The 13,907-nt window shown below is 36.9% G+C and overlaps 1 long non-coding RNA gene across 1 annotated transcript; it reads right to left on the bottom strand.

Moving 5' to 3' along the window:
- Positions 1 to 752: 752 nt before the first annotated feature.
- Positions 753 to 4,136, bottom strand: LOC113100908 (uncharacterized). Its single transcript, XR_003289835.1, has 5 exons — positions 4,007 to 4,136; positions 3,846 to 3,907; positions 1,720 to 1,754; positions 1,537 to 1,608; positions 753 to 780 (listed from the first exon to the last, which is right to left on the bottom strand). It is a non-coding gene; the product is annotated as an uncharacterized LOC113100908 (long non-coding RNA).
- Positions 4,137 to 13,907: the final 9,771 nt, after the last annotated feature.

A 13,907-nucleotide genomic window follows, 5' to 3' on the forward strand; every position in this document is an offset into this window, starting at 1 on the left:
ATGAATACTTTATTACATGTATGTGCAAGATTTAATTCATAAATTAATTGGAAATGTTTACTAGATTAGACATTACCTGTCTAGTGATATGTTGATGCTGAAATATATTATTGGTTTGTGTTTTAAAATCTATTACGTGTAATCTTATAGCGAATTATCAGAGCACCGTAAAAAGAAAATTGTGATTGAGGCAGCCCTTCACCACTGAGTACTGAGCAACGGACCAGAGTGATTCACCCCCAGAGTTTATGTCCACACCTGATCACACTCACCTGTTTGTGACTTATAGTTAGTAAAACTGAAGACCTTGATTAATGTGTTCAGGTGCACTGCACTAGGTTGGTGTAAAACTCTGCATGTAAGTGGACCTTGAGAGACAATGTTGAGATCTCCTGCAATATGTTCTGAACCTGAACTATAAAGAGGCAGAATGACTTACAACACTGGTGTCCAGTCCTGGGCTGGAGGACCACTGTTCTGCAGAGTTTCTGCTGATCCTTGAACAGCTGCTCAGGTCTGCTTAACTGGGGTTGGAGCTAAACTCTGAAAAAAGAGAAGACAACCAATATTATAATGTTAAAAAGTTAAACAACATTAAATAATTTGATCCATAAATATGCACAACATCTGAAAATGCACAAAGATGACAAGAAACAACTTTCAACACTGAAAAATAAGAAGCAATATTAAATCACACATGCATTTTCTTTTCTTATTATTATTCCTCTTGCAATAAGTTTATTCACAATTACCTTGTGGTTTATCAATGATTTTCAGTCTCTGAAATAGAAAAGATCTATCAATGATGAACTATTATTTACCCCGTTTGTATCTGCGAGGTGTTCATTACACATTTTACCAGTGTTAAGATCAGTGACTGTCGAATGTCTGACTTGACTCACTGTATTCTCCCCCCAAACATATGATTAGACTATCAGTCGAATATCGGCAAGATTCAAAAATTCTGATTCGACAGTGAAAAACCTTAGTCAAGGACACCCCTAGTAATTTCAAATATTACTATTTTACTGTATTTTAATCAAATGAATGCAGCAGTGGTGAGCATAAAACATATATTTTAAATATATTTTTAAATAATATTTTCTATTTCTCTTCCACCTTTATTTGATCCTCTAACTTTAACACTCACTATTCTAATTCTATTCTTAAAAAAATCTAACTACATTTCTAATCTTTTTGTATCCTATTTTCTTTACATTTATTATGCAATTGTGTGTGTGTATGTGTAAAGACCTCTAACTAGCTTGTTCTACTCTTTTTTTTTTTAATTCTAGCTGTTTTCTCTTTATTTATTATATTATTTAAAATCCCATGCTATGTGTACCGTGTTAAGCTAACTGTTATAGCACTTATATATCATTGCTCTTTTTCTTGTTTTTGATTGCTTCCACTGTCTTCATCTGTAAGTCGCTTTGGATAAAAGAGTCTGCTAAATGAATAAATGTAAATGTAAATACATGATAAATCTGACCCTTAAACGTTTGAATAATAGTGTATGTTTGAGGTATTACTTACTAGTTATATGCTTCATAATGTCTAAAAATGTGCTTCAGCTGGATACAGGCACGGCCATCAGCATGGAAGAATCTAGAACATAAACAATCTGTCATTCTGTCAGTCTGTCTAAGCCAACAATATTTATTATACAAAAAAAATTAAAAGAATAATAACAGAATTTAAAGTTTTAGGTTTACTAACCGATTAATACTCTTACAGTGTGGACATCAAAATAACTAACAGGAAAACAAACACACACACACACACACACACAGGGGCGATTCTAGGATTTTTTCAACTGGGGGGCATAAGAGGGGCCACGATTAATACAGAGGGGCCAATCTTGTGTTGTTTGAACTGTATATCCAAATCATTTCAAGAGTTCAGTAACCTTTAAAATGAGTAATAAACAGTGGTACCCTATTATATTTTAATAGCAATTAGTCACTGCTCTAAATCAAAACAATCAAATACAATTTGTATTAACTTTTCACTTTACAAAAGCTAAAGAAAAACTGTAATAAATAAAATAATCCAACGTATGAATACTGTACAACTCACAAATAATAATAATAATAATATAATTTATTTATAATAGCCTTATATAATATATATAATAGCCTTATTTATATAAATGCAGAATAACATTAATAATTCATAGAAATAAATACATTAATGAATTAATATAACTAATATAAATTTAATATAATAAATTGTTTTTGTTTATTATCCACATCCCGTTCAATTTGCATAGCAGCAGTTGCAGTAAATTTGCATTGATGAATAAATAAAATTTACTTATGTCAAGGCTAATTAATCTTGAGCATATTGATTTTAAAATATCATATTCAATACTTTGTTAGATAGCTACTCGTTCAAAAAGGTAGCTTTAGTTTAACATGTAAAATATGTGGATCCTATAGAATAGCTTAATTAGTCCAGTGTTATTTTAGTATTAGTTATTTATTTTGCTATTTAATCATGCATTAAATATTTATGTATGATTTTTTTTTTTTTTTTTTTTTTGAGAATGTTTCTGGGTGTCATCAAATTACGTTTTGTCAATAACCTCTGTGAAAACATATTTGGATCTGAGAACATTGTACGGGAGAGAGAGCTAGAGAGAGAGCTTTCCAGGGTGCAGACAGCAATCGCGGAGCACCATGGTGATTTAGAACGCCAACTGAATTTATGAGAAATCTACAGACGCAAAAAGACTAAAGGTGTAGTAAAATAAAGACCTATATTTTGGACTTTTTTTTTCACCACAAGTCTGAAAGAAGACATGTTATTGAAGACAAACAGCCCCAAATCTCAAAATTGACCAGTAAAAAAAACGATGTTTTTGCATGTGTCTCACCCATATAGACTGTAAGAAAAAGTCTCAAGTGTGGAGCGTTAGAGAAACATCATACATTTTGTTTCATCACCTCACTTAAGTGAAAAAAGTCGCCAATCGACTGCATGATTCAATAATAACTATTATAATTGCAATTATACTTTTTTTAAACCATTGCTTTAAATTGCGTTGTTGCCTATATCGGCGCGTTCGGCTGAAAAATAAGTAAATCGTAACGCAGTAAACCCCTTTTACATTCAGCATCAGATGAGCATAGTAAATATAATGATTAGCATTTGGTCTGCTCTAGGAGATAACATCGTCATCGAACCTGGTCTGTCTAACACCGAAATACGTTAACGTTAGTACCAAACACTTGTTGCACTGCAACAACTCGCTAATCAAAAAAATAAGCTATATAAAATATATCAACTTACCGTGTGCTTATTTTTCATTGGAAAACAGCAGCTCGCTATTCTTGGTCCTCGTTGAGAAGCATCACGACGCAATCATGATTTATTTACTAGGCTGAAAGATTATGATTTGAATTTGTGAGTGACAGACAAGTAGAAGCAAGTATAGGTCTCTGCAGGAAAGTAATGGGAGTTACGAGATCAAGGTGTTTTTACACCATGATACCTGATTAGTTGATGTAATAGTGACATTAGGTTTAGGGGTGGGGTTGGGTAAGGGGGATAATTTAGATTGCATGATTCAGAAACACCCAGCAGTTTCAAAACACCCATATGGTGATAAATGCCCACTTTTGCTCTGCAGAGACCTAAGTCTCAGTAGAAGGGTGGGGGCACACTGGGGGGCCAATCAGTTTTCAGGAGGGGCCAGTGCCCCCATGGCCCCTCCCCTGGCTACGCCACTGCACACACACATATTATGAAAATATTATATAAACACACACACATATATAAGAAAATTACAGATTCATGCTGATGTAGGCGAAATATATTGTGAAAGAAGCATATAAAGTTACCTCTTGTAGTTAGCATTACAGTTGAGATGCTAACGGACTTTTTCTGAAGACACTGACCATTTCTATAAAGTACATTTTCAACGAAAGCGTGTCATTTACATGAAAGAAAGTTTCAGGGACACTTTTATGTAACATTTGTGTAATTTAGGGATTAAACTTACCTGAAATTAGTGAAAACAACCACGAGAGACAGCGTCTGTTCAGCTGCTTGACGGTTGAGCTGAGCCCCGTTTCCATGGTGACTCCAGTACAGCGCGTGACCATCAAGTGTTTTCAAAATATATTTAAATATATTTACAGTGCTTCAGACATGATGTCTAATATATTTCTTCACTAGTTTATGTTAATGTCTTTGTGGTGCAAAATAAAAGTTTTTTTTTCTGCTGAATTTGGACTAAAGCCCATTTACATCTATTTTTGGGCTAAAAAAAAAAAAAAAAAAAAAAAAAAAGATGTTAAATGTCGCTTTTTGGCCTTAATTTGGACCAAATCCGACGGACCTAATGAAGACCAATTTTCAACGTCGCTTTTTGGGCTTAATTTGGATCAAATCCGACGGACCAAATGAAGACCAATTTTCAACGTCGCTTTTTGGTCTAAAAGATGGCCGTGACGGGCCGACTTGATTTAGACCAGAAAACGACGTCCAAATGACGTCTGGTGCTGGGTGGGAGCTGTTTGTCTCTCTCGTAAAAGTAAAACTCTTATGAAAAATAACCATGGTTTTATTATAGTAAAACTGTAGTAGCCCATGTTTTTTTGGCGTATTGACTGCCATTTGTAAAACCACAGATTTACTACAAATACCATGGTAAAACTATGGTTAATATAGCAAAACCATGGTTAATTTGTGGTTACCTTGGTTTAACTACAGTAACCATGGTTTTTTGGTTTTATTTGTAGTAAAACCATGGTTAATTTTCGTAAGGGTTTTTACGAAACAAATCATTACAAAGCAACTTTACAGAAAATTAAGTTTCTATAATATTTAGTATTACACTGAAAAAAGTAATAAGTAAATTTACTTAATTTTTATTTGGCAAGTTTTTGCACAAGCATTTTTCAAGTAAATTTAACACATTTGGAAATTAAGTAAATCTACTTAACTAAGTTAAGTAAAAAAAATAAAATAATAATAAGAACATTTTATTGAGTAAAATTTAATTAAATAATATGAAATTAATGCATTTAGCAGACACTTTTATCCAACCGTGATGGCATTTCTTCTGATGGCATTTCTTCTGGGCTTTTGAGTTATAAACACATGGTTATAACAGCCAGAGAAAAGACTAAGACAGAAATCAAGGGTCAAGAGCCCAACTAAAGCAAACACTGATCTCTAACATGGTTACTTCAAATGAAACAATAAATCAACATCTAAACCTTAGTTCATTCTCAATAAGATCTTCTGTAGACGTCTGACAGAAATAAAGTCAGTCTGGTTATTAATAAGTGGAGCTGGTGATGCTGTTTGTGGGGTTGTTTAACCAGATCTTGAGAGATTTCATGTATTTTATTTCAGTTGATTTCATCTAAGGCTGTGTCTGAAGTCAGTTGTAGTAGTTCTTGTGTTTCTCTTTTCTTCAGTGATTCTGTTTGTTAACAGCAGCTGTTCATCACTAATTCTCAATCAGCACTTAGTTAATCACTTAATTACTTAAATGCAAAGTTTTAAAACCTACATGGTTTAAATCAAGGCAATCTGTTTACTCAAACGGTTTGAGTAAAGTTTACTTATCGGGTTTTACAGTGCGATTTCTTTTGTCTGTTTTCTTAATTGCAGAATATTTATCATGTGCATCCAGTCCTTCGTGCTGTCTTTGCTGTAAACTGGTTTAAAGTGACAGAAGTGAGAGACTTATTTACCCTCATTTGATAAAACTTTTGAAAAAAAATATTTTACATTTAGAAATTTCTAGAATATCTGTTTCTGGTTTTTTGTTAGTGTAAAAACTTTTCCAAAATAAAAAAGTAAGTAAGTGAAATTTTCACTTATTTTTCAGTGTTCCTGAAACTTAGTGGTAGAACATTCCATTACCAAGTGCAAGGTTGGGGGTGTTCGATTCCCCGGGAACACATGATAGGTGAAAATTGTTAGCCTGAATGCACTGTAAGTTGCTTTGGATAAAAGTGTCTGCTAAATGCATTAATTTAATATTATTTAATTAAATTTTACTCAATAAAATGTACTTATTATTATTATTATTATTATTTTATTTTTTTATTTAACTTAGTTAAGTAGATTTACTTAATTTCCAAATGTGTTAAATTTACTTGAAAAATGCTTGTGCAAAATTTACTTACTACTTTTTTCAGTGAGCTTATAAGTGGTGACTGTCAGTTTGTGTGCATATGACAGGATTTGTTCAGAAAAAATTAATACAAGACGTAGTCAGCCAGACGATGAACATTATTAACAGCAATTATAATATGATGCAGTCACACTTGTAGCAGTATTCTGTTAGTTCTGTGGGGTCAGCATCATCTCTTCTCAGGTGTTCTGGATCCAGAATGGATCAAAACAGAGAAACAAATAGAGACATTTTAGCATAGCTGCTGTTCCAACAAAGTAAAATTAATTAGTTTAACCCAAGCTAAAGAATAAGAATGCGCATTTGATCAGATCCAACTGCAGTCACAATTTAAGAGATGCATTATTCGAATGCTTGGATGCGTTTTTAATCTAGATTTAAATAGAGAGAGCGTGTCTGAACCCCAAACACTATTCCAGAGTTTGGGAGCCAAATGTGAAAAAGCTCTACCTCCTTTAGTGGTGTCACGGCGCGGTAGAGACGGCGCCGTGGAAAGAACAAGGTCAGGGTCCAAGATGCAGGGAAGATTAACTTTAGTAAGAAAGAAACAAAAAGGCCAACACGGCAAAAACAAAACAGAAACGAATCACCGAAATGCAAGAACTAGAGACACGTAATGACAACAGACATTAGCAAATAACATTACAATAATCCAGGCAGGCAGAGTGGTGTGTGAGACAAAACTATATACTAGTGAACAAATGGGGAACAGCTGTGTGTGAGTAATTGAACAGGTGTGCAGAGTGAACCAGGTAATGAGTCCGGGGGCAAGGGAGAAACACAGGTGGAGCAGATGACCACCATAACCGTGTGGTCAGGACGGATGCCCCCCAGGCCGGAGCAGAACACCACCACAACCGTGTGGTCAGAGCGGAAGCCCCCCAGGGCAGAGCAGAAGACTACCACAACCGTGTGGTCAGAGTGGAAGCCCCCCAGGGCAGAGCAGAAGACCACCACCTCCATGTGGTCAGGATGGATGGCCCCCAGGGCAGAACAGAGGACCACCACATCCTTGTGGTCGAGGCCAGAGTCCCCCAGGGCGGAACAGAAGACCACCACAACCATGTGGTCAGGGCGGAAGCCCCCCAGGGCGGAGCAGAAGACAACCACAACCGCGTGGTCGGAACAGGTGCCCCCCAGGGCGGATCAGAGGACCACCACGTCTGTGTGGTCGAGATCGGAGTTCCCCAGGGCGGAGCAGAAGACCACCACAACCGTGTGGTCAGGACGGAGGCCCCCCAGGGCGGAGCAGAAGACCACCACAACCATGTGGTCGAACCAGACGCCCCCCAGGGCAGAGCTGAAGACCACCGCATCCTTGTGGTTGAGGCAGAAAGCCCCCAGGGTGGAGCAGAAGACCACCACATCCGTGCGGCCGGGCCAACGGGAGGACAAGTCTGGTTGGGCAAGTCTGAAACATAAAACATGAACATGTTAAGGGTAGCCTCCGTGGCCACAACAGGAACAGTCGGGTGCTCAGAGAGTTCGGCTGAGGCATGATGAGTCTCTGGAAGTTCTGCAGAGGCGAGGAGAGACTTGAGTAGTTCCACAGAGAAGTGACGAAACTCTGATAATCCCATGGTGTTTATACTGGATTCCAGAAGATCGGTGCTGACTTGACTCTACTAATGAAGATTATTGGTGACTTGAATTTGTTCATGAAGATCAATGGTGACTTGCCTTTGTTCATGAAGATCACCAGTGACTTGACTCTGTCCTTGAAGCTCACCAGTGACATGACTCTGTCCTTGAAGCTCACCAGTGACTTGACTCTGTCCTTGAAGCTCACCAGTGACTTGACTCTGTCCTTGAAGCTCACCAGTGACTTGACTTGACTCTGAAAGGTCAACGGTGACTAACCTTGACTCTGGAAAGTCCATGGTAACTAGCCCTGACTCTGGAAGGTCAACGGTGACTAGCCATGACTCTGGAGGGTCCATGAGCACCTGACTCGACTCTGGAGGGTCAACCGGAACCTGACTCAACTCTGGAAAGTCAATGGGCACCTGACTTGACTCTGGAAGGTCATTAGGAATCTGACTTGATTCAGGAGGATCAACTGGAACGTGACTCGACTCTGGAAGGTCAACAGGAATTAGCCCTGACTCTGGAAGGTCGACGGTGACTAACCCTGACTCTGGAAGGTTGACGGTGACTAACCCTGACTCCAGAGAGTCCACGAGCACCTGCCTCGGGGGAATTTCCTCTGGGCAATCCTGAGTGGAATCTGCGGTTTTGTGAAGGCTAGCAGTCAGCCCCACTGCTTTAGAGAGAACATCAGCAGGCTCCACCACTTTGTGAGTCCTGCGAGCTGACCACGCTGATCGCACCGACATCCCGCAACGGTGAATCCCGCATGCAGCGCATCAGCCCGTGATGCTCCAGGAACAGGTGTGAGGCACTGGGTGCAGCCGACGAGGCCTCTGCTGACTCCTGGACTGTCGCCTCGGGAGAACCTTGAGCAGGCTCTGCAGCTAACTCCACCCTAACGGCTGAGCCCCTCAACTGCAGAGCCAGGTTGATGTAATCCTCCAGCATCTCGTCGGGGTGCCAGAATGGCATAAGGGACTTGAAGGTCTTGGCTAGTCCTCCCCAGAAGAAAACCATTAGACAGGTCCTCTCTGTCGCCGACAGCCGAGCCACCCCCACGAAAACCCCAAGCATAATCCTCGATGCTTCGCTCTCCCTGGCAGATGTTGAGGAATCTCTCTGCTGGACCCATATCAGCTGCCTGGATTCTGTCATGGCGTGGTAGAGACGGCACCGTGGAAAGAACAAGGTCAGGGTCCAAGATGCAGGGAAGATTAACTTTAATAAGAAAGAAACAAAAAGGCCAACACGGCAAAAACAAAACAGAAACGAATCACCGAAATGCAAGAACTAGAGACACGTAATGACAACAAACATTAGCAAATAACATTACAATAATCCAGGCAGGCAGAGTGGTGTGTGAGACAAAACTATATACTAGTGAACAAATGGGGAACAGCTGTGTGTGTGAGTAATTGAACAGGTGTGCAGAGTGAACCAGGTAATGAGTCCGGGAGCAAGGGAGAAACACAGGTGGAGCAACTAAACAGTAATGAGGTGACAAGGTGGGCGGGGTCAGAAAAGGACAGGAGAGAGCACATGGCACCAAATAAACACAACACTCACAGAAGACAGTGACAGAAAGACATAAGACTGTGACAAGTGGATTTTGCTATCCTAGGAACTACCAAAAGTCCAGCGTTTTGTGACCTTAGGGAGCATGATGGATTGTAACGTTGTATAAGGCTAGTTAGGTATGCAGGAGCTAAATCATTTAGGGCCTTATAGGTAAGTAATGATAATTTGTAACTGATACGGAACTCAATAGGTAGCCAGCGCAGAGACTGTAAAATTGGGGTAATATGATAATATTTTTTTTACATGGTAAGGACTCTAGCTGCTGCATTTTGGACTACCTGTATCTTCTTTACTGAAGAAGCAGGACAACCACCTAGAAGTGCATTACAATAGTCCAGTCTAGAGGTCATGAATGCTTTTCTGAAATAGCTTTTCTGCATCAGAAACAGGTAACCTATTTTGTAACTTTATAATGTTTCTAATATGGAAGAATGCAGTTTTTGTAACATGGGAAATATGGTTTTCAAAAGACAAGTTGCTGTCTAATATATAACCCAGATTTTTGACTGTAGAGGAAGTAACAGTACATCCATCTAGTTGCAAATTGTAATCTACAAGATTCTGTGTACTGTTTTTTTTTTTTTGGTCCAATAATTAATATCTCTGTCTCATCTGAATTGAATAGGAGAAAATTATTGGTCATCCAATTTTTTACATTTTTAACACACTCTGTTAGCTTAGACAATTTAGAAGTTTAATCTGGTCTCGTTGAGATATATAGCTAGATATATAGATATATAGAGTATCATCAGCATAACAGTGGAAGCTAATTCCGTATATTCTAATAATTTTACCAAAGGGCAACATGTATATTGAAAATAGAAGGGGACCTAGGACAGATCCTTGTGGCACTCCATATTTTACTGGTGATAAAGCCTGCCCTTGAATACCTGTATAGTTTTGTAATCTATCTATGAGTATATCATGATCTATGGTGTCGAACGCAGCACTAAGATCAAGTAAAACTAGCAATGAGATGCAGCCTTGATGTGACGAGCAGAAGCAGGTAATTTGTAATTTTAACAAGTGCAGATTCTGTGCAATGGTTGGGCCTGAAACCTGACTGAAATACTTCATAAATCTTTTTTTTTTTTTTAGCGTAAATGGAAGATTTGAAATAGGCCTATAATTTGCCAGTTCACTAGGATCTAGTTTTGTCTTCTTAATAAGAGGCTTAATAACCGCCAGCTTGAATGGTTTTGGGAGGTCACCTAAAGATGACGATGGCACAGTATGTTTTTCTCTAATCTTTTTCAATTTGATGGGGGCAACAGCTTCTAATGTATTAGAGAAAATATTGTCCATGTTGCCAGTCATTTCGTCTAGCTCAATGTGTATTTTTTGGGTACAAATAGCAGTTGAGATAAATCAGGCAGGTTATTTGTGAATCTGTCTTTGGTTGCTGGCACAATAGTATAGTTAATATCAGTGATGCGCAGCATGCACGATACAAGGGAATGGGCTGTAACATCATCACTTTGAGTAACGATATCTATCTATATCAGTAAAATTGCTTCCATGCGATATAATTAAATCTAGTGTATGATTAAAATGATGAGTCCTAATGCAAGTCCTAATGCATCATTTGTATTTTCAACGTGAATATTAAAATCTCCCATGATTAACGTCTTATCAGCTGTAACCAGAAGGTCTAAGAGGAAATCTGCAAATTCTTTTAGGAATTCTGTATACGGCCCTGGTGGTCTATACACAGTAGCCAGAGCAAGAGATACATTAGATTTCTTTTGTATATCTGACAGTGTAACATTAAGCAGAAGTATTTCGAATGAGTTAAACCTGTATCCTGTTTTCTGGGTAACATTGAGAATATCACTATATATTGTTGCAACACCTCCTCCATGACCAGTCTGACGGGGCTCATGCTTATAACAGTAGTTTGGTGGAGTTGACTCATTTAAAACAATATAATCATTTGGTTTTAGCCAGGTTTTAGTCAAGCAGAGTACATCAAAACTATTATCTGAAAAACTATTATCATTAAAACTATTATCATTTCATTTACAATAACTGCTTTGGGTGTGAGTGATCTAATATTTATGAGCCCAAACTTAAAAAATAGTTTTTATGTTCATTTACTTTACATTTTTCTAGTTAATCACGATAAGATTTTTTCTAGATCCTACATTAAATGTATATTGACCTCAATATTCGGGGAACAGACACAGTCTTAATAGAATGTACAGCGCAAGTACTTTTATCATTTGAGCGTGAAGAACAAAAGTCAACGTAATAGTTATTTGAGAATTAGCTTACTAGTCATATTAAATTCAAATGAAAAGAAATTAAATGTATGTGTTTAGCAGACGCTTTTATCCAAAGCGACTTACAGTGCATTCAGGCTATCAATTTTTACCTCTCATATGTTCCCGGGGAATCAAACCCCCAACCTTGCGGTTTATCAATTGCAATTGATAACGCAATGCTCTACCAATTGCGCTACAGGAACACTTATATGTATACTTCATATGGAGCGAAGATAATGCTTGTAAAAAGGATTATGGGTGTTTGTTATTTATCTGTTTTCTTTATTGGCTAAGTAATTGATTGGAGATTGTTTTTACATTTTTCTAATTTCTAAAGTTGTTCAAAGGTCTCTCTCTCTCTCTCTCTCTCTCTCTCTCTCTCTGCTGCAGATCCTGCAGAGCTTTGTCAGGTTGGACCTTCAGTGGACAGTGTTTTTTATTTTAATTTTTTTCAGGTGGTGTTCAATGGGCTTTGGCTGGGCCACTCAGTGACATTCACTTGGACATGGATATGAGTCATACTTGAGCAGCTCTTGCATTTTTGTTTCCTACAGTGTACAGTGTTATTAGTTACAAAATTAAAAAAAGAAACAAACAGTTTTAAGTTATTTTACATTAAGTTTTATTACAGATGAGTGTTTGTTACAGCATACAGTAGCACAAACACCACAGTTTCTCCTCCATTTGTCATGAGTACACTAAGCCTTACTTGCACACACATAAACACTGAATCAAAAATGAAAGAACATGAATGAATAACACAACCAAAATAAAAGCTTGCGGTAAGGCAGGAAATATCTTGTGTCTTACTGGGGATTTCAGATGTGCACTGATGAAAACAAACAGAGCTTTAAAAGAAGAAAGAAGAGACTGAATTGGCTTTGTTTTGTTTTTGTTTTTTTTGTTTTTCGAAAGTAATGAAAATAGGCTTAAAAAGTTGTGAAAACTGATGGATACAAGTTGACAAAAACAACAATTTTAAGTTTATGCTGAATTGAGGAGATTAGAAATTATACTTAACAATTTGGTATAAATCAATTTAACTGTATTAGTAAAGTAGCAAAATTACATAATGAAAAATCGTTTTCTTATCTTTATCTTACCATGTTCTTTCTGAACCATTTTCATTTCCATTTTTAAGTGTTATATTGAGCCAATATAAAGTTCACAATGAGCTTTTCAGCTGGCCAAAACCACATGTCTGGGTGCATTTACTTTTATTTCAGTTTAAAATGTGCAGCACATGGGGCTGTCCCCTTATTTTTACATTCACTGACCTTTATGACTAATTTCATAACAGCAAGTTACTAATACATTTTAGGTTGAGTGATAACACTAATACAAGGGTTGGGCACATGTTACTTTAAAAAAGTAATAATTTATAGTTACTAGTTACTTCTCACAAAGAGTAACTGAGTTAGTACCTGAGACACATTATTATAAAAGTAAAAGTAAAAAAAAAAAAAAATTAAAAAAAAAAAAAAATAATAATAATAATAATAATAATAAAATATCTGTCAAATAAGTCAAATAAGGTGGATGCCCCCAATATTAGAATGTTAAATAAATTAAATGGACAGTAAATAGAATAAATAATTATTATAAAATATTAATCTACAGCACTAATATAAATTTTTTTGAATGTTGCTGTGGGACAATGTGAGAGACACATATCAAATTCAATACAATATTGTAAATATTATCAACCCTCTACGGACACCTAGGCAATAGAATCCCTTATAAAACTTAATCACAACCTTTAAACCTATTATGATCATTTAGCATTATATGATAGAACTTTCATAATTAGCATGACCATGTATGAATACATATTTTTCATGTTGACTGAATTTAGGATTGGTGGTGGTGCATAATATATTGTTTTGTCATTTAGTGAGGCTTTTGACAGGTTCTTGTAAGAGAGATCATATTACTCCAGTCCATTTTTTTTTTTTTTTATTTTTTTTACAATGGTTACTGATCCCCTGTAGAATTAATAAAATAATAATAATAATAATAATAATAATATATATTTTTGTCTATAATTCATTGCATAGTTGGGCTTCATTGTACTTATTGAACTGATTGAGAAATATGAGCCAAAACGGTCTCTAAGGTCAGCTGTCCAGAGAGGGTATAGAAATTTATCTGTAAATTGAAACTGCTTAATTATTTTTATCCCTGGTGGGGATAAATTTATCTCCCCCTCAAAGTGATCAGTGCTACTACACTAGTGGCGAGACGGCTCACAAAACTTATCACGAATTCCGTGGTTTGATTAAAGTAAATTTTATTTTAAAATTCACTACTTTGGCTGG

This window comes from Carassius auratus, unplaced genomic scaffold, assembly GCF_003368295.1.
Source record: "Carassius auratus strain Wakin unplaced genomic scaffold, ASM336829v1 scaf_tig00217398, whole genome shotgun sequence".
Classification (NCBI taxonomy): Eukaryota; Metazoa; Chordata; class Actinopteri; order Cypriniformes; family Cyprinidae; genus Carassius; species Carassius auratus.